This window comes from Sus scrofa, chromosome 14 (genome assembly GCF_000003025.6).
Source record: "Sus scrofa isolate TJ Tabasco breed Duroc chromosome 14, Sscrofa11.1, whole genome shotgun sequence".
NCBI lineage: Eukaryota > Metazoa > Chordata > Mammalia > Artiodactyla > Suidae > Sus > Sus scrofa.
In genome coordinates, this window is record NC_010456.5 from 117127422 (window position 1) to 117151628 (window position 24207).

The window sequence follows — 24207 nt, forward strand, 5'->3', positions numbered from 1 at the left end:
CTAGGCATGTATCTGGACAAAACTATAATTCATTATATATATATATATATATATATATATATATATATATATATTCCTATGTTCATTACAGTACTACTGACAATAACCAAACATGGAAACAACTTAAATGTTCATTTGCAGATGAATGGATTAAGAAGATGTGGTGCATTTATTCAGTGGAATACTACCCAGCCATATAAAAGAGCAAAATAATGCCATTTGCAGCAATAAGAATGCAAGTAGAGATTCTCTTATTGTGAAGTAATTCAGAAGAGAGATATATACCATATGATATCACTTACATGTAGAATCTAAAATGTGGCACAAAGGAACCTACCTATAAAACAGAAACAGACTCACAGATATAGAGAACAGACTTGTGGTTGCCAAGAGGGAGTGGGGAGGGAATGGGATGGACTAGAGGTTTGGGGATAGTAGATGCAAACTATTACATTTAGAATGGATAAGCAATGAGGTACAACACAAGGCGCAATATCCAACCTCTTGGGAGAGAACATAGCAGAAGATAGTATAAGGAAAAGAATGTGTGTGTGTGTGTATACATTATATATATATATATATATATATGCTTACATATATGTATACACACACGCACATATACAACTGGGTCACTATGCTGTATAGAAGAAATTGATACAATACTATAAATCAAATATTATTTAATGAAAATGAACTAAAAAATTCCTTTGTTGGTTTACTACACTTAGACAAAGTCTAACATTCTCACTTTAGCTTACAAGGTTCTTCATAATTTACATGCACCCACATCTATCAGCCTCTTCCATTCTGCCTCTGTTCTGGCCTTCCTCAGATGCTCGTGAAAAACCAATCTCCGTTCCTTTCACAATTTTTGCATCTGCTTTATCCTCTCCCTGGAATACTTTCCCCATTCTTTTCTCTTGACCAACTTCTATTCATCGTCCTAGTTTCATATTCTTTTCTCCTTAGGGAAGACAATCATATTTTCTAGACTTCTAAGCATTTCACTAAACATGGTAAAAATTTAAGTAAATGGAATGAAACCTTGTTAACTGTGAACATGGGGTCTGAACCGATCTGGTGAAAGGAATTGCTGGGTCTCTGGGAGATCATTGTGGGGTCATTAGTACATTTAGGGGTCATTGCCATTCTTTTTTTTTTCCTTAAATACCTACTAAAACTGTCTTAATGATGCAATATAAAGTAATGGAAAAACAAAATTGAAGTCCATCCTCTTTTTCAGATAGAAATATATATCTCTGCCATCTATAAGACAAGAATAAAACATCTGAGTTTTCAAAAAAATAAGTAAATGATCGTTCTATGTGATTTAATATCTCAAGTCTCTCTCCCCTGCTAAATGGTAAATCCCATGAGCATACAAACATGTTCCTTGTTTTCATGCTTACAAACCCAGGCCTATTACAAACACCAGCACAAAAACATTTCCTGATTGAATGAGAAATTCTGTGAGGCAGACACAGATGAGATAAACTTGAGAGTCAAAGAAGATAATAACTTGCCCCAAGATCACACAGCTGGTAAGGGCAGATCTGGGATTCAAATTAAGGGCTTTTTGTTGTCATTGTCATCAATGTTTGAATGCTTACCTTAAGACATTCTATTATGTTGCCTCTGTAGGCACAAAAAATAACTTATGAGTGGAGTTCCCATCGTGGCTCAGTGGTTAACGAATCCGACTAGGAACCATGAGGTTGCGGGTTCCATCCCTGGCCTTGCTCAGTGGGTTAAGGATCCAGCGTTGCTGTGAGCTGTGGTGTAGGTCGCAGATGCAGCTCGGATCCTAAGTTGCTGTGGCTCTGGTGTAGGCCGGTGGCTATAGCTCCAATTGGACCTGGTAACCTCCATGTGCCATGGGAGCGGCCCTAGAAAAGGCAAAAAGACAAAAATAAATAAATAACTTATGAGTATAACAAATATATGCTCAAAAAATCTACATTTTGTATTCTAGAGTAGGTCTAGAATACATTTAATATGTGAGTAGTGAATACACAAAAAAGATAGTTGGAAAAAGTGCAGGTGCTGATAGAGAATATATGTGAGTGAAGAGGACAGGAGCACTGCCACGAGAAAATGGCCCTCTATCCTCATCAGAAATGCCAGGGTTTTAATCAAGTAGAAGCAATTATTGACTGAAGTTTTGGTGGTTTCTCTGAGTTCAAGATGTCTTCACAATATAAACAATAACAAGAGTGTGTTGACCTGATTTTTCAGGCCCCATGCCCTACTGTAGTTTTATTAAATGCTAGAAGAAAAGTTAATTTCCCTAAATTATTCAAGTTCAATGCCAGTCCCTGAAAACAAAGTTATCCCGCCTAACCATTAATAAATTGGCTGAATGTTAAATGGCACTTTAATTTTATTTCATTAATGTTCATTAAACAACCCAAAAAGGAAAGAAGTTGATTATGTCAAGCTCACAATTTTTAATTAAAATGGAAAGAAGCAGGAGTTTCTAATTTGCAAACACAGAGCTTTAGACAGCAAACAGATAAAGTTTACTGTGCATGCTGCGGGAAGAAAAGAAATTAGTGGTTAATTAAAATTTCAGTGGTTTAAAATGTCTCTACCGCAAACACAAATTGCTACTTTGCATCTTCTCATAAACTTCCAAACTCAATAGAATGTCTCATACAAAGAAACTTAAATATTGATGATGCAATTTGTTATTGTACATTGAATTATATGCACTTGAACACTTTATAAAGGAAGCACAGCAGTGGAAGAAGTACTGGCTGGGAATCAGAAAATGTGGTTCTAGCTCTGGCTTGTCTTTAATCTGACACATGATATGATTGGGAATAAACTAAATCTTCCTGTGCCTCAGTTTCCAGTAAATGAAATTATACTTTCTCTTGAAAAATCTTTTTTTTTTTTAATTTATTTGATTTATGATTGTTTTCTCAATTGTACATTTTGACAATGGGGATTTGAAGCTACATTAGAACTGGGTCCTTGTGCAAGCCAATTCAACATCGGGAAAGACTATTCATAGACTAGACCACTTTGTCACCCTGATCCTTGAAGAATTTGATGCAGATTCAAGGTGGCAGCCAGTCAAGTCAAAGGCTGTCTAAAAATCACAAAAATTCTTTTATGCCTACTGTGTGAAAAAAAGGACATATGCAAACTTTTCAATCCTGTTTCTTCCAGCCAAGGCAAGACAGAAAAGTTATGATTCCCTGCAAAGTAACCATTTTTCAGAGTGAAAATGCTTTATGTTACAAATGTGTTCACAAAAAATTAAAAAAGGTATATAATTTGAATCCTATTTTAAATGCACTGGGAGACACTGCTATTTAAGAAAGCCTTACAAAGAATATATAAAAATACAAAAATTGTGTATATGTAACATACAATCAAGTTTAATTTTATCCTTTAACTTTATCTGTACCTTAGGTGCACAGAATTAAATTAAATTGTATTATTCATTCCCTATTTCACTGTATTATTTTCTCTTCATTTCTTTTCCTTACTGCTTTTTTCCTTCTTCTGAAAGTTATTCATACTAGTGTTTTTAATATATATCTTTTCAATTTCTCTTTTGTGTACCTATTTAGATATATGCGTATCCTTGAAAAATATATGGCATTAACATGTGTTTTTAATTTGCATAAATGGTGCTATAGATCTTATTCTTGCTCCCTTTTCTTATTAACATGTTTGTGATACGTAGCCAAATTGCAATAAATCTCTTTGCTTCTGACTCTGCATCATATTTTATTTTGTGCATGTACCATATTTTTATTTAATTATCCCCCTGGGAATGGGCATGTAGGTTGCTTCTAACTAGTGACAGGCACCATCAAAAAAAAAAAAAGTTATCATAAAAAAATTATACATGTTGTTTTACAAATTTATGCAGGCTTTTTCTGAATATAAACCTTGGAATAAAATTTCTTGGTCTTAATGATATAAAAACATATCTTATGTCCTGGCACTGACACTCTTCTTCACAATGAACAGATCGTTTACTCACAAACCAGAAACAAGAGTCTATAAATAGTCGCAGCAGTATATTAACATAAACCAATTTTGTAATTTTGCTATTTTTAAGAAAGTTATCTTTTGTTCACAATTTAACTATTTTTATTATAAAATCATATAGAACATTATCCTATTTCTACACATTTAGAGCTATTTATTTATGTGCATCTCTCCTTCATATTGCTGTATTAACAATACATATTTTTCTAATGTTAAAACATGATTACATCTGGAATAAACCCAGTGGTTCATGATTTATTTTTTAACATACTATTTGCTTCTGTTAGATTTATTTAATTCAGATTTTTTACATCAATATTTAAAAGTGAAACTGGCCTATGATTTCTTGTACTACCTTTAAATTGGGGGAGGATTATAATATAACTTTATTAAAGCAAGGGAATAACTTCCTTCATTATTCTGTTTTATGTTTTATAACCTCTTAAATAAGATTTGGATTATCTGTTTCTTGAAAAATTAGCAGCACTGACTTTCAAGGAAGCCCTGAGTTTTTTGATGGAAATGGAGTTAGAAGTTTCATTACTAATTTAAATTTTTCTTGCTATGATTGTTATCCGGTTCATTTCATTTTTAGCCAATTTTGCCATTGTTGTTTCTCAAAATGTGTCAAGTTTATCTAAATTTTCATGTTTATTTATATGTGAATTGGTAAAATTATTCTTTTATTTTAAAAAATCTATAATCATGTAATCATTTAAAAACAAAAGAAAATGCAAATAAATAGAAGAGAAAGCAGAGACTAATGAGTAAATGCATAGTCCACCTTTGTTGATTACAAAGTTATGTTTAGTACATGACATTCAAATTCCCATGTATTTGCTTATTTGTGCTTGCTTGAGCTGTTACTTTCAGTAAAGGGAATTTTTAATTATTGAACTCTAATTATTTTCTCAGATAATTCTTTTAACTATTAAAATATTCAATTCATATTTATTAATCATTATTTTTATCTTTCTGATTCATTTTCCCTTTCATCTATTCTTATATTAATTTTGGTTTGACATTAAAATCCCTAACCTGATTTTTTTGGCTTATACATTATTTTCAAAAAAATAAAAAGTAATTGTTCTCAATAAAAATTTTGTATAACAGTGTGTCTTGATTTTCATCCACTCTGACAGTTTATCTTTTGATCAGTGAGCCAAGACTACTTATATGTATTGTAAATACTGGTATATTTAGACTTATTTCATCTTTGTTTTCTACTTACTATATTGTTCTTCTGTATCTTTCTACTTAGCCCCTTTCCTGCCTCTCAAAAATAGATGTGGATTCCTTCTGCAAATCTAACTCTTAAATTTTTATTCTTCCAGTGGTTCCTTTTACAAATAGATCACAGTAAAAAGTTCCCTCTTAACTTCCTAAGCTCAAGAATATTTCTGCCGCCAAACTGCGACCACAAACATGAACCTAACATACTCTCCTCCTCAGCCCTTCATCCCTAATATCCTCTCCCCACAACATTTAGGGAATTTTGGAAAAACATTTCTATTGTAGGTTAAATTGTGTCCCTACAATTAGGCTTGACCCCACCAATTATTAGGCATGTGAATTTGGACAAGAAAATGAAATGCTCCGAGTTGAGTGACCTCACTGGTAAGCATAATGTTCTACTGACACAGCTACTTAAAATTTTGGTGAATCATATAATGACAAAGAAGGGAAGGTGACTCGTGCACAGCAAACAGCATGTGCATGGAGGCTTGGTGTCCAGGGTCATGCATTAGCTCATAAAATGAATTAATTCACTGGATTCTAAGAGAGCAGATGTTCAACCACACACAGCAAAGATCTGTCTGATCATCGTGCTTTTGGCTTTATCAACTTAAGCAGGGCACTGCTTAAGAAGGAAGGCTCCGGCGTGCCCAGTAATGGTTGTGGAAGACGATGTGGTACGTTGAGTTTGGGCAGCAACAAAGAAACTTAACCTAGTTCATGTTTTTTTCCATAATCAACATCCTAGTTCCTCATTATACTCTAAACATATCATTAAAATCAAAACATGATGTCTGTTTCATAAGCCCTGAAACAGACTGGAGAAGGTTGAACAGAGATATTACCAGGAACCTGAAACATGGTCTAGAAGGGAACATACATGCTTATACCATTGTTAGACATGTACTAATGCACTCGTCCTTGAGAAGGTGGTGGTGTACAGCTGAGGAAGAGGAAAAAAAAATCCTGTATGGTATGGCATCCAAGGCAGGGGCCCTGTGACCTTGGATATGAGGCTATTACTCATTTCGGGTTTCTTCAGTATCAGATTAGTGAGTAACTCCAAGAGGCATTTCCATAAATTTCTCCATTAGCTCCTATTTTATTGCTGTGAGGTGTTTTAGTAAAGTAGCTTCTATATTTAGTGTAACAGAATAACCTAAGGTGTTTTGTTTATTGGTTTGTTCTTGTTTTCAGACACCATCTGGAAATTTTGATTCATTGGTTCCAAGGCAGAGTAGGGAATTTTTTTTTTTTAATCTCATAGGTCTTTGTCTTTCTTTGTGTTTTTGAAAAACACTTAATTGAGGTATGACTGACATACAAAGAGCTGAACATAGTTAATATATGCAATTTTGTTGTGAGCTTAGAAGTAAATATACACCCATGGAACCATCACTACAACTGTGCCATTTAATTTTTTTTTTTTTATGGCCACACCATGGCATACAGAAGTTCCCCAGCCAAGGACTGATTTTGAGCCACAGCTGAGACCTACACCACTGCTGTGGCAATGCCAGATCTTTTAACCCACTGCGTGGGGCTGGGGATTGAACTTGCTCCTCCATAGCAACCTGAGACACTGCAGTTAGAGACTTAATCTGCCATAGTGGAGCAGGAACTTCCATATGACCATTCCTTCTAAACATTTCCTTCTGACCTCTTCACTTACTTATTTTTAGTAATAAGAGCACTTAACATACGATCTGCCCTCCTAGAATTTTTAAGTATATACTATAGTAGACTCTATCCTTCCGATTAAGTCATTCAAAAGGAGATGCCATCTGGACAGGTAAAAATTCATGAAGAGGGTAGATCTCATGGTAAGTATTATTTCCTCACATACACAGAAGCAAACAAATGGACACAAGCAATCTTTGGAGCTGATAAGTATGTTTATTTACTTTGTTGTGGTGAAAGCACATGTACAAACTCATACAAATATATTCTTACATATGTGCAAATTTTGTATTGTAAGAATATATCATTAAAGCTGATTTTTAAAATTATGAAAATAAGTGTATGACTGCCCTTAAAAGCTATTCCAGATATCAACAATTCTAAAAATGATTACAGGTGATCAGATATACAGTACACCTCACGGAACTTCATACTTCATCAGAATATGACATTAAAAGCTGTCAGTGGTAAGGAGCTATATAATGTTATGAATCTTTACAAAGTGCCTTTGGGTGAGATGAGAGGGAGATGTGGTGAAAAGACAAATGAATAGTGAACCAAAGGTCAGTAGAGTCCAACCATCTAGATTCTTGCCAAAACACAACCACTAACTGGGAGATTTTCTGGGAAGCTCAATTTGCTTTATAGATCAAGTTCCCTTTGTGAAATGATGGGTTTTACATAGATAATATTTAAGTTTTCCTTTTATTCCTAAACTTCATACAACAAATGACCAAAAGTCTGCCAATCTGTATTCAATAAAAGTCAAGTGCCCTTTCTTAAGCTACCAGGATTTCAGTGCAGGTTTTGTCAAAAAATAAAATGGCCTTCACCTTCACATAGTCTACCTGATGGGAAATAAAAGGGAGATTATTGTTTGGTTGCTCTCAATGAATTAATCCGAAAGTTGGGGTTCTGCCAGGCAGACATATTTCAAGTGGTCTGTCAACCCACTCAATTATAAGCATTTAAAGTCAAAGATACAGAGTAGCACAGATGTAAGAATTTATTATATTCTCCCACTTCAGGGCCTTCTTTTTAAAATCCCAATTGAATTTTTTTCAAAGGCTGCACCCATGGCATATGGAAGTTCCCAGGCTAGGAGTTGAATCAGAACTGCAGTATTTGACCTACACCGCAGCCACAGCAATGCAGGATCCAAGCTGCATGTATGACCTACACCGCAGCTCACAGCAACATTGGATCCTTAACCCACTAAGTGAGGCCAGGGATTGAACCCGCAACCTCATGGATACTAGTCGGGTTTGTACTGCTGAGCCACAGCAGGAACCCCCATTTGAATTTTGAATTGAACTTTGGATTTTACAAGGGAAGATGGACTGGTGAAATCAGGAAGCACTGACATGCATCCTGGTTCTTAATATTTGATGAACAAGGGAAGCAACTTCTCTGTCTGGAAGAAAATTCCGTGTCCTCATATGTTGAAAAAAAATGAAGGCCATCATATTTGTAAGAAAAGAGGTTCTCAGGGAAGTTATAATGAGAAATTAATATAAAATGGTTTTAAATTATTTTTTCAAGCTGTAGACTTTCTGCACTGATGATGGTATTTTGAAACATGGGGAGAGTGGCAATTTAACCCACTCCAAGCTCTCGGAGCTAGATCGGTAGGGGCAAGGGAATGGAAAAAGAAAATAGAGAAGTAATGTAAGTGGTGCTCAGTGAAGTCATCGGGCTGACAGTAGAAAGAAGGAATCACCATGAAAATAAAGCATAGAGACATGAGGTCATGAAGTGGCTTTTTTTTTTTTTTTTCTTTCTAGGGTCACACTCGTGGTATATGGAAGTTCCCAAGCTATGGGTTGAATCAGAGGTGCAGCTGCCAGCCTACACCACAGCCACAGTAACGTGGAATACAAGCCATGTCTGAAACCCACCACAGCTCACGGCAGCACTGGATCCTGAACCCACTGGGATCAAACCCACACCCTCATGGTTACCATGTGGGTTCATAACCCACAGAGCCACAAAAAGCCTTCCATAAACTGGCCATTTTTAAGTTTTCCTAAGACATCAGTGTTGGGTTTTTTACCTTTCTCAATCATTTAAAGTGATGTTTGCTGTCCTGTTATTTCCATAAAGTAATATTCTAATAGAGTGCTATTACATGTGTAAAGCAAAAGGACTCATGTTGTTATGCATTTCCAAACAATATTAACCAGTAATATGTATATGTGTGTGTGTGTATATATATAGATGACTGATATGTATGTGTAGATACATAAATATATGTGTGTGTGTGTGTATATATATATATATATAGCCACTCCTATAGCCTATGGAAGTTCCCAGGCCAGGGATTGAATCCCAGTTACTGCTCTACCTTAAGCCACAGCTGACCTACCTGGCAGCTGCAGCAACACCAGACTCTTTAACCCATGTGTTGGGCCAGAGATCAAACTTGTAGTTCTACAGTGACCTGAGCCACTGCAGTCAGATCCCAGCAACCCACTGCACCCCAGCAGGAACTCCAATTAATTTATAATTAAATGCCAAAATGCACAGCATGTGAAATCAGTTGAATATGAAAGTGAGATTCTTGCAACCAAGAGGAAAATTAAAGGTGTAAAATAGGTATATATTTTAAATGCACATATGATATGAGGTATAGAGGAAAAAAACACCTTTATTACTATTGGGTAATTATTAATTCACTATATTTGACTTTCTTAGAGGAAAACACAGGCAAAATACTCTCTGACATAAACTATACCATTATCTTTTCATCATCTCATTTATTCTGCCAACAAAAATATATTTATAGATGATGATTCCAAGACACACCCAAGGTCACGGAACTATTCTAGTAAACAATATTAGAAATAAGGTTTGAAGCTAGGTCAATCAAAAATCAAGGGTCAGAACTTACCTGTCTTGCTATGTTGCATTCCAAAAGCTATGTCAGTTATCTTCAGTTGTTTATCCCCAGGTGGGCTCCCTTTGCCTTTTTCTCAACCATTTCTAAGAAAAAGGAAGAGATACTGAGTGAGGGTAATGTCTCTTTCAACTAATTCGTTCACATATTTTGATTATAATTCTTTAATTCACCATGAGGCTTATCATCACAAACAAGTGATTTGCCCATGTCTCTGCTTCTTGTCATCCTAAGCAGAAATTTTTTTGTGTGAAAATTAGGACATTTAGCCTCTGAACTCGCATTTCCTATGAATAATACATTAGTTAGTGCCAGACTGGATAGGGATTGTTGTAATACCCAAATGAATGGCACGAATACCAAGGCTAATCAACACCTTTTTTGTTTTCAATCTATTGAACAATGAGATTAACCATGTTCCATCAAAACTTACTAGATAGAAAAATGTACCAATTTAATGTAGCTATTAAACCTGGCATCATGTACTCCAAGAAAGGCATTCTTATTTTCTCATTATTTCCAAAACATTTATGCCTCAATTAAACTAGCAATAAGGGCATCCCCTCTTTCTCTTAAATATGAGATATAATTTGTGAAGTTATCTTAACTGCTGAGAATATTTTACTAAAAGATTTCCTGTCTTGATGATTATGGGTAGATAGACAAAGTGATCTGGTTTTATTATATACCATGGCCATTAGATGACAAATTATTTTTGAAATTATAAAAACAGTGAAAAAATGTACTTGACTAACAGCAATAAAACAACCTTTTTTATGAATGTAGAAAATAGTGCAACTCCCAAAACATGTTATTTTTCCTCTTGTTCTCAATAAACTAACAATTAAACTCAAATAATGGATTTTTCATTTAAGTATATATATTTTGGCCCATACATAAAATTATTCTAAAGAAAATATATATACAGCAGACAATCATAAACAATTATTAGAATCCCTCAAAATTAAGAAAAGACACATATTAGATATGGACAAAAGAGATTTTACCTGGAATGAATGGGGTAAGATTGACTTACATTAGACAGAATATCTTATGATGCTGATTTAGAGAAAAACTTTCCACAACTCCGCGGTCAAAACAGAATGGCAATCTGGGATAGCCCCTTCACACATTTTCACATTGGGGGTGACAGCTGATTTTATGTACAGATGGTAACACTTGCTTCATGTATAAAGTCATCAACCACTCCAGCTAGAAGAAGGCACCTGCCATTTTTTCCACTAGCATCTAACTTATTCATATGCTGCAGAAAATAATTCAGAGTTTCTCCCTGTGTCCCAGCAGCTCTCATGCCAGGGGAAAGGAGGGAAGTTAAGCATGCTTAAGTTGTCTGCACACAAGGTTGATAAGATCCTGAGAAATACTGGTGGTGGAGGATCAAGAGGAAGCCAATGGAATCACTCCAGGCATCAGGGGGGACAAGAGTTATCTTTGTTGACCTTCTCACACATTCCCTATATTAACATGTATCAAAATGTACTTTGTAAAACAATAGTTCCAGAAGCTACTCAATTAAAGAAGTCTTCAATTAATACGTAGGTTTGGGAAACACTCAAATGTACAGCCTCTCTTACACATTCATGTGGGACTCTAGACCATTAATGATATGGAAAATTCCAGTTTAGACAAAAGTCCAGTTTTAATTAGTCTTTGGCAAGCATGTATTAAATGTATTTGAACAAAAACTTTAAAAAATTCAATAGAATTGTTTCCACCAAAGATATTTTCAGAAAGATTACCCTGTACAATCTAAGAACTATACATATTTTGGTATATACAAGCCTCAGATCATTCAAGCAAAAGGATTTGAATCTTCCTTCCCTTTAACTCAACAAAGAAAAGTTGCTTCAGATAAGCTCCATGAGAACGGAGATTTTTGTGTTTCCTCACACCTTTCACTGTATCATTAGTACCTGACAGAGTTGTCAATACATAGAAGTGACTTCACAAATATATATTAAATGAGGTAGAAGGCCCTCCATCAGCATTCCTTCCTTATAATTTTTCATCCTTTTTATCTTCCTCTCCATTTATAGCTATCTTGGTCCATGTTAGTTTGCCTGACTCTTAGCTCTCTCACGTTGTCCAAGTTTGATTTGGATCTTCTTTGTGATAAGTCATCTAACCACATCCTGACATGACCACATCTAACATACTTCTCATGACTCTATTCTGAGTCTGCCTTATCTGCCTCCTGTTCTACTCTGACCTTGGAAACCTGGGTGATTGCTCTGCTTTCTGCCTCTTATTTTCCAGTTGTGACTTCTGTAATAGCCACAATCAGTTACAGATAGACAAAACAAAGTGAGAGTCAGCACAACCAAAGGAGGCAGGCCATTTGAACTTGGAGAAACATCTAGAAGTACTGCAAATCAGAAGTTTTCTGAACAGTCTGTAGTCTAGAAGCACAATGGGGGCCTGTGAAGCACTGGGTCAAGCTCCAGAAGTAAACAGGTGTCAATGTGTAAGTTAAGAAAGCTGCACATGGGATAAAATCAAAAGAGGAAATCAATATTATCTGAGGAAAGTATTTGATTTCAATTCATACAAAAATTAGCTTTTACCTACCATGTGCAAAGGTGTCAGGAGAGCCTCCATGAGTAACAGAGGATGCACTGATATAGAGATGATTTATGGCTTAAGCTTGAAAGTGTCTTAAATGCTTACTCCTCTCCAGGAAAGAACAATCTATTATCATACAGCAATTTGTTGGCTTTGATATATAGCTACAACGACTTAATTCTATCAATTAGAGAAACCTGTCATTTATGTCTTTTTGTTCTTTTAATTTCTTAATTTTCTTTTTATAATAAGAAAATCCGTGTACCAGAAATCTAGAGTGGTAACATTCTGCTCTCGTCGCACCCACAGAAACCCTCAGTATGAACTGCTGCCAACGACAGCCACAGACAATAGTCAGTGTACAGGCACAGGAGAAAGCTGGATGCTGCTACAGGAAGGACATGCAGTCAGGGTGGGACAGAGCACTGAAAGCTTTTCTGTCCTTCTGTAATTCAGACAAGCTAGATGCTGAAACATAATTAAGGCTCAGCCTCATTTCTGTTCCCTTACAGAATCAAGCTACAATGAGAGACATAGAAGCAAGAATAGAAAGGATGATTGGTACCCTGAGGTGGCATGAATATAATGAATTAATTTCCCCACAGCATTCTTATGACTAAACATGCTGTGCTGAATGTGGAGAGTGAGAACAAATGTCAGTCATTCCATGGCTGCCCCAGCTCTTTCATTATGTTCAAAACAGAGTAACTCCCATGTGCCCAAAGACATATGTACAAAGATGTTTATTGCTTCATTGGATAAGTAGCAAAGGATCACAAACAATCCAAATATTTGTCACAAGGAGCAGGATAAGTAAGTGATGGTACATAAATGGAATACTCTGCATTACTAAAAATCGTTGAGTAGATCTGTGATATACTACCGATGACAGAAAAAAGGAAGGCATGGAAAAGCCTGCAAAATATCCAAGTATTTTTGGCACACATGTGTGTGTGTAACATATGCAATATTATCATATATGAAATATATGTCTATGTACACATAGGATGTCTCTTGGCAGATACAAAGGAAATTGACAACAGCTGCAACCTCTGAGAGAAAGTATTTTCACTGTGCTTCCTTTTGTACTATTAGCAGTTTTTACCTCATGCTTGTATTAAGAAAAATAATTCATCAATTTAGATACCAATTATCTATATTTCTCTCAAACAAAGTGAAAGAGGAGAAATCTGATAGAGACCACATGTCATACTTTCATTTCAGAATGTCTAATGTATGCTATCTTTGTGATTAATCCATTTTACAATCAACATAGTAGGAGTCCTCAGCCTGGAGACTAGGCCTACAGAAGATTGATGAAAACCGAATCAAAAAATTTTAGTGTATTTGCTCCCATGTATTATTTCTCAGGAGAGGGGTTCATAGCTTTCATCTATTCTCAAAAGAATCTAAGAACTAAAAATGTTAAGAAATATTGTTCAGCTTAGGCAGACTTTATGAAAGGCTTTTGTCAATTTTTGTCAAATTTCATCAGTTCTTTATACTATATATGATATTAGTTGATAAAATAGTCATGGGAAATTTTTTGCTTGGCAGAGTAATAAATATTCATTTTTTAGTGAATACTATGGTTTTTATTCTTATCCCAAAATTCTTTGATATAAATTTATAACAATAATATCTTACTTGGGTGGTTTTTAAATAAGAAAACACAAACACCCATAGTACCTGCCATCTGGCTAGAGACTCCTTGAAACACAGAACAAGCAGAACACAACTTTAGTAGCATCCATTATACCCAGGAATTGCAAAATTTCATTTTATAGAACAAATTTAGATTGATTATGTAATATTTCAACTTATTTTGAGGTAACACGTGATTAAAAACATTTTATGCTCCAAGGAAGGATACAGTTCTTGACTATAACCTCAACACTCCCAGAATTTCCATTCCTCACTGAAGCAGTCTGATGAAAACATTTGAAAATGTTTGCCTTACATTTGTTACAGTAGGCAATGTATTTATTATTTTATCCTTTCATGACTGAACCCTTGAGTAGATGCTAGGCACGAACATAATAAAGTTCTTGCCCTCTTGGAGCTAATATTCTTAACCAGACACATCGTTTTCTTAGGAAAAACGTACAAAGTATATTAAATATTTATTTCAATAACTTGCCTAACCTGAACAGTAATTGAAGATAATTGAAAGAAAAAAACCTTGACAATTTTTATTGTAGCCTAATACGGCCTGAGACTCGTTATTCCTCATACTTACTAGAATCTATCACTTAATCTGTGGTTTTCTGGTTGTCCATTATTTTTCCCTCATAAAGCAACATATACATTATATATTTCTTTTCAAAAGATGGAAAAATTTTCCAGTCCAGCACATAATAACTTGGAAGTTGCCATTCCATTCTCCTAACAAGTAAAAACCTGAACGAATATAAGAATCAACAACTCATTAGATCCATTAGAGATGTGGGCTTACAGGGTAGACTACTGTCTCTGGGGAGACGGACAGGAGGACAGAGACCACCACAACTTAACCAGGACAGAAATACACAGATAGGAATCTTCACAGGAGTCAGTGCTGAAAGAGGCAAATCCCAACTATAACTGGCAAATTGGAGACTCAATGTGGACAAACCCGAGAGTTAAAATCTCCTTGGTAACCCAGCCCTAGGAAGACTCCCAGACTTTTTTCAGTTTTACTTCCAGGAGCTCTAAGAGGTCCTACCATTGAATGTCAGACAAAAAAAGGCTATGATATTTCTAACAAGGGAAGGGAGAAAGATACCATCATGTAATATAGCAAGAGCATCATGCTCACCTAACTAGACCTGCTCTCAGGAAAAGGTATTTTATCTGGTACTAACCTGGGGCAGGGGAATGTTCAAGAATACCAACACTAGGGTTCCACACTAGACAAGGAAATACACAACTCCAGCCCCCTTTAGCTATCCTGTACCATCTAAGGGGAGAAAATACATGAAATGTAATGCTGAAATTTACAGTCCAGGTGTGGCAGGTGCACCAAAAGACTGAGACTTATCATAGGGCTAGAAAAGGCTCCCCCCAACTCACTGAAGGTCTATTTACCTCAGTTCCTTTTCCCAGTGCATTGTGTTTACTGTTAAACAAAAATTGGAAGGAGTATTAAAAGACAGAAATCTCAGTCTGAAGGGAACGTTTAAGCATTGGAACACCAAAGTCAGATATGGCAGGATAGTTTAAATTACCAGACCAGGAATTTAAAAGAACCATAGTTAGTATACCAAGATCTTTAAGAGAAAAAGTAGGCAATATATTAGAACTTTATATAATCTAATAAGAGATACTTTAAGAATTAATAAAGAAATGTTACAGATCAAAAACTCTGTAACAGAAGTAAAGAATGGCTTTGAAGGGCTTTTTAGTAGAACTGGCATAGATGAGAAATCATTCTCTGAGCTTGAAATTATGGCACTGAAAATAACAGAACAGAATGTCAAAGAAATGTGGGACAACTACCAAAGATGTAATATAAATATAATAGAAATAACAAAAGAAGAAAAGAGAAAGAAACATAAGAAATATTTGAAGCAATAATGAATGAGAAAAAAAAACCTTGAAAGAAACCAGAGGGAAAAGAACAACTTATGTATAGCAGAGGAAAGAAATTGATTACATTTTACTTCTTTTTGGAAATCATGGAAGTGAAAAGAGAGAGGAGTGAAATATCTAAAGTAGTGAGAGGGAAAAAAATGCTAGAGTTCTGTGCCTACAAAATTAGCCTTCAAAAGTGAAGAACAAATAATACTCTGTAATTCATAAAATAATCAAGAAAATTTGCCAGTAGTTATGCCTTATAAGAAATATTAAATATCTTCAGAGAAAAGAAAATTGATATAGATAAGAAACTGGTATCTACCTAAAGAAAGGAAAAGCATGAGAAATTAAGTGAAGATAAAATTAAAACATTTTATTCCTTTATTGATCTAAAAATAACATTTTGTTCAAAATTGTAATGTCACCAATATAGTCAATGGAGTTCCTGTCGTGGCTCAGCAGTTAATGAACCCAACTAGCATTCATGAAGACACAGGTTCAATCCCTGGCCTTTCTCAGTTGATTAAGCATCTGGCATTGCCATGAGCTCTGGTGTAGGTGACAGATGCTGCTTGGATCCTGTGTTTCTGTGGCTCTGGCATAGGCCATAGGCTATAGCTTCAACTGGTGATTGGCCCCTATTCTGGGAACCTCCATATGCTGCGAGTGCAGTACTGAAAGAAAAAAAAAACAAAAAACAAAATAATAATAATACAGTCATTGATTGTAGCTTATAGATAAATAAAATGGATAACAGAAATGTAATAAGGGACAGGCCAGAGGAATTGGGAGTACTCTGTTGTAAGATACCTGCACTGATCATGACAATCTGAAAGTAGATCTGGATTAGTTGTAATTGTATATTGCAAAATCTAGGGCAACCACAAAAAAAAAAAAGCTCTTAAAGAATACACTAAAATATACTAATAAAGTAGAGAAAAATAGAATTGCAAAAAATATTCAAAACTACAAAAAAAAACAGAACAACAATGGAAAACAAAAAAATATGATCAAAAATAAGAGCAGAGGTGGAGCAAGATGGCGGAGGAGTAAGAGGTCTCACTCACCTTCTCCCACAAACACATCAAAAAAACACATCTATGTGTAAAAAGACTCACACAGAACATCAGCTGAATTCTGGAAGAAGAACTTAAACCTCCAAAAAGGGCAAGAAACTCTGGACATAACTGGGTAGAACAAAAGAAAATAAAGAGAGAGAGAGAAAAACAATCAGCTTAATCTCTAGAATATATAAACCACTTATACAACCCAAGAGCAAAAAAGCCAATCAATCAATGGAAAAATGGGCTAAAGACCTGAATAGACATTTCTCCAAGGAAGATATACAGATGGCCAGCAAACACATGAAAAAATGCTCAACTTCATTGATTATGAGAGAAATGCAAATCAAAACTACCATGAGATACCACCTCACACCAATCAGAATGGCCATCATTAATAAATCCACAAATAACAAGTGCTGGAGGGGCTGTGGAGAAAAGGGAACCCTCCTGCACTGTTGGTGGGAATGTAAACTGGTACAGCCACTATGGAGAACAGTCTGGAGATACCTTAGAAATCTATACATAGAACTTCCATATGACCCTGCAATCCCACTCTTGGGCATCTATCCGGACAAAACTCTACTTAAAAGAGACCATGCACCAGCATGTTCACTGCAGCACTATTCACAATAGCCAGGACATGGAAACAACCGAAATGTCCATCGACAGATGATTGGATTCGGAAAATGTGGTATATACACACAATGGAATACTACTCAGCCATAGAGAAGAATGACATAATGCCATTTGCAGCAACATGGATGGAACTAGAGAATCTCATACTGAGTGAAACGAGCCAGAAAGACAAAGACAAATACCATATGATATCATTTATAACTAGAATCTAATATCCAGCACAAATGAACATCTCCTCAGAAAAGAAAATCATGGACTTGGAGAAAAGACTTGTGGCTGCCTGATGGGAGAGGGAGGGAGTGGGAGCTTGGGCTTATCAGACACAACTTAGAATAGATTTATAAGGAGATCCTGCTGAGTAGCATTGAGAACTATGTCTAGATACTCATATTGCAACAGAACAAAGTGTGGGAAAAAATGTAATTGTAATGTATACCTGTAAGGATAACTTGATCCCCTTGCTGTACAATGGGAAAAAATAAAAATAGTAAAAGAAAAAAAAAGAAAAAGAATCAGGATGGGACTAGCATTCCTGAGAGGGAGCTGTGAGGAGAAAAGTAACCCTCATCCTGGGAAGCCACCTAACTGATGGAAAGATCAGCCAAGACGGGGGGACCTTAAACTCACTGAGAAAAGCCCAACAGCTGGACTGAGGAGGGCAATAAGTGAGAGCTGCATAGATCATCTGAACCACTGGCCAGGACACCACAGCCTGAGACACTCTCAGGCTGGGCCCTGAGTCTTAGGCTCTGGAGATCAGTCCTGGGGAGAGGACTGGGGTTGGCTGTGTGGGGACAGCCTAGGGGGTGAGGAGCAGTGTGCCATGGGCGGGGGAGTGGTACTCCATGGGCTGGGGAGTGGAATGCCATGGCAGAAGGAACCCTGAGAAGGTCTGGGCCTGCAGGATAGATAGGTAAGGTGCCATTGTTGGGGAGGGCGAGAAGAGGAGGGGTGGACTGCCATAGGAAACACCCTGCACCTGAGTATGTGCACTTGCCCACAGGCTCTCAGAGTGAGGGGTGGCTCTGGCACAGGCTACATGCTGCTCTTTCTCATGTAAGGGAGACTGGGTGCTTCTTTTGTAGGCTGCCGGTGGCCAGGCACCTTTTGTGTGGGCTAAGGGCATCAGGGGACTAAGTGCAACATGGTACCTTTTGCACAATCTACAGGCAGCAGAGACAGACCATGGCGGTCATCTCGGAGGCCAGAGGGAGGTATGGCTTGCCACCACTGAAAGCCTATGAGTGGGCTCCACCTGTAGCCTAAGTCACCTCAGGGGATGCCAAAAAAAAAAAAAAAAAAAGGCACTGCAACCAAGCACCATAAGCTCTTGCTCTCACTCCCCTGGGAACACACCCACCCTGCAGCTGCCAGTGCCAAACACTCTGGGCAGTGCCCAGATACTTGGTCACTGTCCCTTCCCAAGACCCTACAACTAGAAGCAGCTGGTACAGCACCTCCTGAGTGAGCCAAGTGGGACTGGGTGCTTCCTGCATAGCCTGCACGTGGTGGGGGCAAACCACTACAGTTATCTATGATACAGAGGTGGGTATGGTCCACCACCACTGGGGATCCCTGAACAAAAATCACTTGCAGCCCCACCACTTCAGAGGGCACCACAGAGAAGGACATTGAGACTGAACACCACCTGTAGTTGTTCTCACTCCCCTGGAAGCACACCCACCCTGCTGCTGCCACTGCCAAATGCTCTGGGCAGTGCTCAGATGCTTGATCACTGTCTCTTCCCAGGAACCTGCAACTAGGAGCAGCTTGTGAAGCACCTCCTGTGGGGCATAAGCAGGACAAGGTGCTTCTTACATGGTCTACAGGAGGCAGGGGCAAACCACCATGGCAGTTATCTCCGGCTCCAGAGGTGGGAGTGGCCCACTACCACTGGGGTCCATGAACAGGCAACACTTGCAGCCCCAGTCACCTCAAGGGCACCACAGAGGAGGGCACTGTGACTGAACACCACCTGTTGGTGCCCTTACAACCCTGGGAACACACTGGCCCTGGTTTTTTTCTCACATCATCTCATTCTTTTTCTCACATTATCATGCTCTATCATAAGTGACTAGACATAGTTCCCAGGGCTATACAGCAGAATCTCCTTGTCTATCCATTCCAAAGGCAATAGTTTGTATCTATTAACCCTCAATTCCCAGTCCCTCCCACACCCTCTTCCTCCCTCCTGGCAACCACAAATCTCTTCTACAAGTCCATGATTTTCTTTTTGTGGGAAGGTTCATTTGCACCGTATATTAGACTCCAGATATAAGTGATATCACATGGTATTCTTCTTTCTCTTTCTGACTTACTTCACTTAGTATGAGAGTCTCTACTTCCATCCATGTTGCTGCAAATGGCATTATTTTGTGTTTTTATGGCTGAGTAGTATTCCACTGTGTATATATACTAAATCTTCCTAATCCATTCATCTGTTGATGGACATTTGGGTTGTTTCCATGTCCTGGCTATTGTGAAGAGTACTGCAATGAACATGCAGGTGTATGTATCTTTTTCAAGGAAAGTTTTGTCTGGATATATGCCCAAGAGTGGGATTGCTGGGTCATATGGTAGTTCTGTGTGTAGTTTTCTAAGGTACCTCCATACTGCTCTCCATGGTGGTTGTATCAATTTACATTCCCACCAACAGCACAGGAGGGTTCCCTTTTCTCCATACCTTCTCCAGCATTCATTATTTGTTGACTTGTTAATGATGGCCATTCTGACTGGTGTGAGGTGGATCTCATGGTAGTTTTGATTTGCATTTTTTCTAATAATCAGTGATGTTGAGCATTTTCCATGTGCTTGTTGGCCATCTGTATATCTTCTTTGGAGAAATGTCTATTCAGGTCTTTTGCATATTTTGCAATTGGGTTGTTGGCTTTTTTGTTGTTGAGTTGTGTAAGTTGATGCATATTTTAGAGATTAAGCTCTTGTCAGTTGCATTATTTGAAACAATTTTCTCTCACTCTGTAAACTGTATTTTTGTTTTCTTTTTGGTTTCCTTTGCTGTGCAAAAGCTTGTCAGTTTGATTAGGTCTCATTGGTTTATTTTAGCTCATATTTCCGTTGCTTTGGAAGACTGACCTGAGAAAACATTTGTAAGGGTGATATAAGAGAATGTTTTGCATATGTTCTCTTCTAGGAGTTTGATGGTGTCTTGCCTTACATTTAAGTCTATAAGTCATTTTGAGTTTATTTTTGTGCATGGTGTGAGGGTGTGTTCTCGTTTCATTGATTTGCATGTGGCTGTCCAGTTTTCCCAGCATCACGATAAAAAGACTGTCTTTTCCCATTTTATGTTCTTTCCTCCTTTGTCAAAGATTAATTGACCACAGGTGTCTGGGTTTATTTCTGGGTTCTCTACTCTGTTACACTGATATGTATGTTTGTTTTGGTTCTAGTACCACACTGTCTTGATGACTATGGCTTTGTAATATTGCCTGAAGTCTGGGAGAGTTATGCCTCCTGCTTGGTTTTTGTTCCTCAGGATTGCCTTGAAAATTCTGGGTCTTTTATGATTCCATGTAAATTTTTGGATTGTTTTTTCTAGTTCTGTGAAAACTGTCATGGGTAATTGGTGGGGATTGCATTGAATCTTTAGATTGCTTTGGGTGGTAGGGCCATTTTTATGATACTAATTCTTACAACTCAAAAGCATGGAATATCTTTCCATTTCTTTGAATCCTCTTTAATTTCCTTGATTAAGGTTTTATAGTCCTCACCACATGAGTCTTTTACCTCCTTGCTCAGGTTTATTCCAAGGTATTTTATTTTTGGGGGTGCAATTTTAAAAGGTATCTCATTTTTGTATTCCTTTTCTTAGGATACAGAAATATAACTGATTTCTGAATCTTATATCCTGCTACTTTGCTGAATTTGTTGATCAGTTCAGTTAGGTTTTTGGTTGAGTCCTTAGGGTTTTCTATATATAGTATCATGTCATCTGCATACAGTGACAGTTTTACCTCTTCTTTTCCAATTTGGATGCCTTTTATTTCTTTTGTCTGATTGCTGTGGCTAGGACTTCCAATACTATATTGAATAACAGTGGTGAGAGTGGGCATCCTTGTCTTGTTCCATATTTTAGTGGGAAGGCTTTCAGCTTTTCTCCATTGAGTATTATATTTGCTGTGGGTTTGTCATAAATTGCTTTGATTATGTTAAGGTATATTCCCTCTATACCCACATTGGTAAGAGTATTGATCATGAATGGATGTTCGACTTTTTCAAATGCTTTTTCTGCATATTTTGAGATGATCATGTGGTTTTTGACTTTTCTTTTGCTAATGTGGTGTATGATGTTGTTAGATTTGTGTATGTTGAACCATCCTTGTGAATCTGAGATGAGTCCCCTTTGGTCATGGTGTATGATATTTTTTATATGTTGTTGGATTCACATGGCTAAAATTTTGTTGAGAATTTTTGCATCTATATTCATCAAAGACATTGGCCTATGGTTTTCTTTTTTGGTGGTATCTTTGTCTGATTTTGTTACTAGGGTGATGGTGGGTTCATAGAATGTATTTTGGAGTGTTCTTTCTTCTTCAACCTTTTGGAATATTTTAAGAAGGATGGGCAAAATTTCTTCTCTCTATGTTTGGTAGAATTCACAGATCCAATGAAGCCCTATGGTACTGGACTTTTGTTTGTAGGGAGTGTTTTTATTACATTTTCAATTTCATTTCTAGTGATTGTTCTGTTCTGTTGACCTATTTCTTCTTGATTCAGTTTTGGTGGGCTATACTTCTCTAGAAAGTTGTCTATTTCTTCTAGGTTGTCAAATTTGTTGGCAAATAATTGTTCATAGTATTCTCTTATGGTTTTTTTTTTGTAATTCTTCAGTATAAGTTGAGATTTATCCTTTTTCATTTCTTATTTTGTCTATTTGGGTTTTTTGTCTCTTCTTCTTGGTGAGTCTGGCCAGAGGGTTGTCAGTTTACCCTTTCAAAGAACAAGCTCTTTGTTTTATTGATTTTTTTCTATTGTCTTTTGAATCTTCATTTTATTGATTTCCTCTATGATCTTTAAGATTTTCTTCTTTCTAACTTTAGGTTTTGTTTCTGCTTTTTCTAATTCATTTAGGTGGTGAGTTATGTTGCTGATTTGAGATTTTTCTTCTATTTTTGAAGAAGGCCTGTATCACTATGAACTTCCCTCTGGGCACTGCTTTTGCAGCATCTCATGGATTTTGAATCATTTTTCTACATGCCAGCTGTGAACAAGTGGAATTTAAAATTAAAGCTTATTATAATTTACATCTGCAGCCAAAAATGAAATATTTAGGCATAAATTTAACAAAAATTGTGTAGGATCTTTATAAAGGAAACTATTGAAACCAGTGAATGAAATCAAAGAAGAATTAAAAAATGCAGATATATTTCACATTCAGGATTAGGAAGACAATATTGTCAATGTATCATTCCTTCACAGCTTGATCTATAGATTCAGTGCAACCCCAATCAAATTCCCACAAGCAATTTCATGCAAATCAACAAACTGAGTCTATAGTTTACATGGAGAGGTAAAAGATCCAGAATACATAACTCTATATTGAGGAAGAATAAAATCTAAGGACTAGTATACTACTTCACTTCAAGCTTATTATAAAACTATAATAATCAATATAGTGTAATACTTGTGAAAACATACACAAATACATCAGTGAACAGAATAGAGATCCCGGAAATAACTTGACCTACATACAGTCAACTGATCTTTCCCCAAAGAGCAAATATAACATAATAGGAACAACTGAACATATGCATGAAAAAAATTGAAATTTGGCTCATATCCTACCCCCTTAACTAAAAATGGAGCACAGACCTAAATATAAAACACAAAACTATACAACCCCTACAAGATAACATAGGAGTAAACCTAGATGACCTTGTTCATGATGATGACTTTTTATATACACCAGCAAGAGTATGATTTATAAAAGAAAATTTTATAAGCTGAACTTAGAATTAAAAACTTCTATTTTGGGACAGACAATGATAATGAGACTCAAACCACAATCTAGGTTAAAAAAAATTGCAAAGACACATCTGGTTAGGACTTTTATCCCAAGTTTACAAAGAATTCTTATAACTCAAAAATAAGAAAAGAAAATCCCAATTTAAAAAATGGACTTGAAGAGATACCTCATCAAAGAAGATATGTAGGTAGAAAATAAGCATATAGGAAGGTGTTCAACATCATATATCATTAGGGAAATGCAACTTACCATAGTGAGACACTGCTACACACCTATTAGAATACCCAAATCCAAAATACTGACAGCCTCAAATACTGCCAAGGATGAGGAGCAGTGGTAACTCTCATTCATCACTAGTAGAAATATAAAATAGTATAGCCATTTGGAAAACCCTGGCTTTTGCTCAAAAAACTAAATACTTCTTACAATATGACCCAGGAATTTATAGCAGTTCTATCCACAACTGTTGAAACGTGGAAGCAACCAACTTCCTTTAGCAGATGAATGGATAAACAAATGCAGATGTATGCAGACAATGAAATATTATACATTCCTAAAAGAAG

The 24207-nt window shown here is 36.5% G+C and overlaps 1 long non-coding RNA gene across 3 annotated transcripts in view; it reads right to left on the bottom strand.

Annotated features, from left to right (window-relative positions):
• LOC110256694 overlaps positions 1-24207 on the bottom strand; it is a 437592-nt gene that overhangs the window by 166923 nt on the left and 246462 nt on the right. For all 3 annotated transcript variants that reach the window (XR_002338577.1, XR_002338575.1, XR_002338576.1), the window contains exon 2: positions 9815-9906. This is a non-coding gene — a long non-coding RNA (uncharacterized LOC110256694). The remainder of the gene's footprint in view (positions 1-9814; positions 9907-24207) is intronic.